Below are 4,827 nucleotides of genomic sequence, written 5' to 3'. Positions count from 1 at the left end.
AATCAAAAACCCTGCTTCGGGATATCTCCCATCTCCCAAAACAATTAGTTATAGCCCTGTTTGAATAGAGCGAAAGCAGCAAAGCCCTACATAATTCCTGAAAAAAGCATAGGTGACTTGAAAATTCTAAGAGAGTAATATCTTGTGCAACTACCTCAAAAGTTGAGCGTGAACCCGCCGAACGATAGGGACCTATATTAGCAAGGTATAGTGCCTCGTGGGCTTCGTATGGCTCGTTGGTCTAGGGGTATGATTCTCGCTTTGGGTGCGAGAGGTCCCGGGTTCAACTCTCGGACGAGCCCAAGCTTTCCAAGCTGGACGGTCTGTATTCGCTTCTTGCTTTGCTCGTGAGTGATCCAAGAAGGTTCAAATAAGCTTGTCCTTCTGCAGCCGAGCCCAGTTTTGCTCAGTACACCTTTCAGGGAAGCCCATATTTAGGGAACGCCCGTTTCACCACGCAACCCTAGCTGTGTAATAAAACCAGTGCTCAGCCATGTTACTTTGATCTCTAAAGACAAAAGCAAAAAATAACTGTAGCGGGCACCGATACCACTAAATTGAAATGGCTAGTGTGGTGACCTAAGCTTGGAGCCATATCGGAAAGGAAAGTAGAACTTTCTAGGATGTCTAGTCTTGTCTATGTTATGACGGTTGTGCAAGTGGAAATGAACCGAAACAAAAGTACCTTGAGGTAAACCAGCCTGATGAGGACTTTGGCTTGATGGTCTAGGGGTCTAATTCTAATTTTGGGTGAGAGTGGTCCCGGGTTGAAATCCCTAATGAGCCCTTTCCTTGCTGTTAACTCGTCGTTCTGTAATCAAGGAAATTTTTTGCTCGTCACCGCAACCGAGCTTCATGACACAGTGAATGTCAAGAGGTTCTCTCTAGCCAGGTTCAAATCCCATACGAGCCCTTGCTTTTGTCTGAACATGCCCTTCTGAATCTGAGGACCGTTTTGCGCAAAACACTATTCAGGGAAGCCCATTTGCAAGGACTCCCCTTTCAGGTTTAGTCTCCCTACTGGTTAGCGCCTTGGAGGACCAACTTCGGTGATGAGAACTTGCAAACTCTCTTCGTCATCACAGCTTTGAAATAAAACCAGTGCTCAACGATATCATATTGATCTCTGAAAAAAACAAAAATATGTGTAGCAGGCACCTATTCCACTACATTGAAACGGTTTGTGTCATGGACTAAGGTTGAAACAGCCAGATTGGCCGTTTAGCTGGTCGGGCGAGGGATTTGATTCTGACTTTGTGTGTGAGATGTCGCCGGTTGAAATCCTGAATGAGCTCTTACTGCTCTTCAATTCAACCGCGATGTAGTTACTCGAACGCCAAGAGCTGTCTGCTGGGTTCTTGCTTGACTGCTTGGTTCTCACGAGTTCTAACAAGGTGAGAGCTTGCTTGTTTCGCAACTTGCCCTTCTGTAACAGAGTTTCATTTTGGTCATACTAGTCACCACGAGCAAGCTTTCCGTCATCGTTCACATCTTTCACAGTAATGTCTTGTGCAACCATCTCAAACTATTAGCATGAACCTGCAGAACTGTAAGGACATACATTTGTAGGGTACAGTGGAACACCAGTGGTCCATGGTCCATGGTGCAGCACCGGTGGGCAGTTTGGGCAGGTTCCATTTGCAAATAGGTGCATGTGTTTCTGTGGACTTGTTCTTCCATACCCTGCTTCCCTTTTGCTCTGACACCTTTCAGGGAAGTCCAGCGTCAGGGACAACCCCTTTCCGGTTTGGTCTCACTATTGGTTAGCATCGTGGAGGGCCAACTTAGGTGACGAGAACTTGTGAACTCTCTACGTCATCACAGCTTTGTAATAAAACCAGTGCTAACCTGTGCGTGTTTAAATGAACAAAAATAACAGTACGTTGAGGTAAAACAACCAGATAGGCTATTTCACTCGTTGGTCTAGGGGTATGATTCTAATGTTGGGTGAGAGATGTCTCGGGTTGAAATCCCTGATGAGCCCTTACCTTGCAGTTAACTCTTCCTTATGTAATCGAGGAAATTTTTGCTCGTCACCTCAACCGAGCTTCATGATGATCTGGCTGCTTGGCTCTCAAGAGGTTCTCTCCAGAAAGGTTCCAAACCAAGATGAGCCCTTGCTTTTTCCTCAACTTGTCCTTCTGTATCTGAGGGCTGTCGCGCTCGGACACCCACGCCGCAAGCAAGCTATCCATCATCGTTAGTCCAATGCCATCTTATGATGTCAACAGTCCAGCTCTGATTAAGGACTGTGTTGCTGCTAGTCTGATGATCACAAAAGCCCCTTTACAGGGTATCCACGCTTTCTACCTTTGGTTTGGTGTCTTGGTGTACCAACTTCGGCTGTAAGAACCAGCAAGCTCTCCGTGTCACAAAACAAGTTTCACAAGATAGTTAGTCCAACGCTGGCCGAGACCATCTTGTGATGTGAAGAATCCAGCTGTGAATAAGGAGCGCATTTATGCTTGACTGCTTATCACAGAGGCCCTTTTCAGGGAATGCAAATTCCAGAAGAAATCATTTTCAGCAACGTTCCAGTAGAGGATGAAAGGAGCATCTTGCACACTAACCATGAGGACAACGTAAGTTCCGAGTTCCTACCGCTTAATATTGGCTTCCTTTGTGTTCTTTGGATTGTACCTGGAAGTGTCCATCTCTGAATAACAAAAATAACATAATTCAGACAAAATCACTCTAAAGAGCACTGGTTGGGGATGTCCCCTAGCCAACAGAATGTAGTTGATGGAATTATTGCAGTGGTAATAAATCGTGGCTAAATAAACAACGTTTTTTTTGTTGTTTGTGTTTTTTTTTTTTGCTGGTTATGATAGGGGATAGCTTGTTGCGACTTTCTGGGGAATCAAAAACCCTGCTTCGGGATATCTCCCATCTCCCAAAACAATTAGTTATAGCCCTGTTTGAATAGAGCGAAAGCAGCAAAGCCCTACATAATTCCTGAAAAAAGCATAGGTGACTTGAAAATTCTAAGAGAGTAATATCTTGTGCAACTACCTCAAAAGTTGAGCGTGAACCCGCCGAACGATAGGGACCTATATTAGCAAGGTATAGTGCCTCGTGGGCTTCGTATGGCTCGTTGGTCTAGGGGTATGATTCTCGCTTTGGGTGCGAGAGGTCCCGGGTTCAACTCTCGGACGAGCCCAAGCTTTCCAAGCTGGACGGTCTGTATTCGCTTCTTGCTTTGCTCGTGAGTGATCCAAGAAGGTTCAAATAAGCTTGTCCTTCTGCAGCCGAGCCCAGTTTTGCTCAGTACACCTTTCAGGGAAGCCCATATTTAGGGAACGCCCGTTTCACCACGCAACCCTAGCTGTGTAATAAAACCAGTGCTCAGCCATGTTACTTTGATCTCTAAAGACAAAAGCAAAAAATAACTGTAGCGGGCACCGATACCACTAAATTGAAATGGCTAGTGTGGTGACCTAAGCTTGGAGCCATATCGGAAAGGAAAGTAGAACTTTCTAGGATGTCTAGTCTTGTCTATGTTATGACGGTTGTGCAAGTGGAAATGAACCGAAACAAAAGTACCTTGAGGTAAACCAGCCTGATGAGGACTTTGGCTTGATGGTCTAGGGGTCTAATTCTAATTTTGGGTGAGAGTGGTCCCGGGTTGAAATCCCTAATGAGCCCTTTCCTTGCTGTTAACTCGTCGTTCTGTAATCAAGGAAATTTTTTGCTCGTCACCGCAACCGAGCTTCATGACACAGTGAATGTCAAGAGGTTCTCTCTAGCCAGGTTCAAATCCCATACGAGCCCTTGCTTTTGTCTGAACATGCCCTTCTGAATCTGAGGACCGTTTTGCGCAAAACACTATTCAGGGAAGCCCATTTGCAAGGACTCCCCTTTCAGGTTTAGTCTCCCTACTGGTTAGCGCCTTGGAGGACCAACTTCGGTGATGAGAACTTGCAAACTCTCTTCGTCATCACAGCTTTGAAATAAAACCAGTGCTCAACGATATCATATTGATCTCTGAAAAAAACAAAAATATGTGTAGCAGGCACCTATTCCACTACATTGAAACGGTTTGTGTCATGGACTAAGGTTGAAACAGCCAGATTGGCCGTTTAGCTGGTCGGGCGAGGGATTTGATTCTGACTTTGTGTGTGAGATGTCGCCGGTTGAAATCCTGAATGAGCTCTTACTGCTCTTCAATTCAACCGCGATGTAGTTACTCGAACGCCAAGAGCTGTCTGCTGGGTTCTTGCTTGACTGCTTGGTTCTCACGAGTTCTAACAAGGTGAGAGCTTGCTTGTTTCGCAACTTGCCCTTCTGTAACAGAGTTTCATTTTGGTCATACTAGTCACCACGAGCAAGCTTTCCGTCATCGTTCACATCTTTCACAGTAATGTCTTGTGCAACCATCTCAAACTATTAGCATAAACCTGCAGAACTGTAAGGACATACATTTGTAGGGTACAGTGGAACACCAGTGGTCCATGGCGCAGCACCGGTGGGCAGTTTGGCTCGTTGGTCTAGTGGTATGATTCTCGCTTCGGGTGCGAGAGGTCCCGGGTTCAAATCCCGGATGAGCCCAAGCGTTATGTGGAATAGTCTACCTCAGGGTTGCTTGGCTGTTTAGTTCATGAGAGGTTCCATTTGCAAATAGGTGCATGTGTTTCTGTGGACTTGTTCTTCCATACCCTGCTTACTTTTTGCTCAGTACACCTTTCAGGGAAGCCCATATTTAGGGAACGCCCGTTTCACCACGCAACCCTAGCTGTGTAATAAAACCAGTGCTCAGCCATGTTACTTTGATCTCTAAAGACAAAAGCAAAAAATAACTGTAGCGGGCACCGATACCACTAAATTGAA

At 45.6% G+C, this 4,827-nt stretch overlaps 3 non-coding genes across 3 annotated transcripts; all 3 read left to right on the top strand.

Annotated features, from left to right (window-relative positions):
• The first annotated feature begins 230 nt into the window (after window positions 1-230).
• trnap-ugg (transfer RNA proline (anticodon UGG)) lies at window positions 231-302 on the top strand. Its single transcript has one exon. It is a non-coding gene; the product is annotated as a tRNA-Pro (tRNA).
• Window positions 303-3,088: 2,786 nt separating this feature from the next.
• On the top strand, window positions 3,089-3,160 carry trnap-ugg (transfer RNA proline (anticodon UGG)). Its single transcript has one exon. It is a non-coding gene; the product is annotated as a tRNA-Pro (tRNA).
• A 1,316-nt stretch (window positions 3,161-4,476) lies between these two features.
• Window positions 4,477-4,548, top strand: trnap-cgg (transfer RNA proline (anticodon CGG)). Its single transcript has one exon. It is a non-coding gene; the product is annotated as a tRNA-Pro (tRNA).
• Window positions 4,549-4,827: the final 279 nt, after the last annotated feature.

This window comes from Ictalurus punctatus, unplaced genomic scaffold, assembly GCF_001660625.3.
Source record: "Ictalurus punctatus breed USDA103 unplaced genomic scaffold, Coco_2.0 tig00163687, whole genome shotgun sequence".
Taxonomy (NCBI): Eukaryota; Metazoa; Chordata; class Actinopteri; order Siluriformes; family Ictaluridae; genus Ictalurus; species Ictalurus punctatus.
The sequence above is the reverse complement of the archived record's forward strand: the minus strand, read 5'-3'. Positions and strand labels throughout refer to the sequence as shown.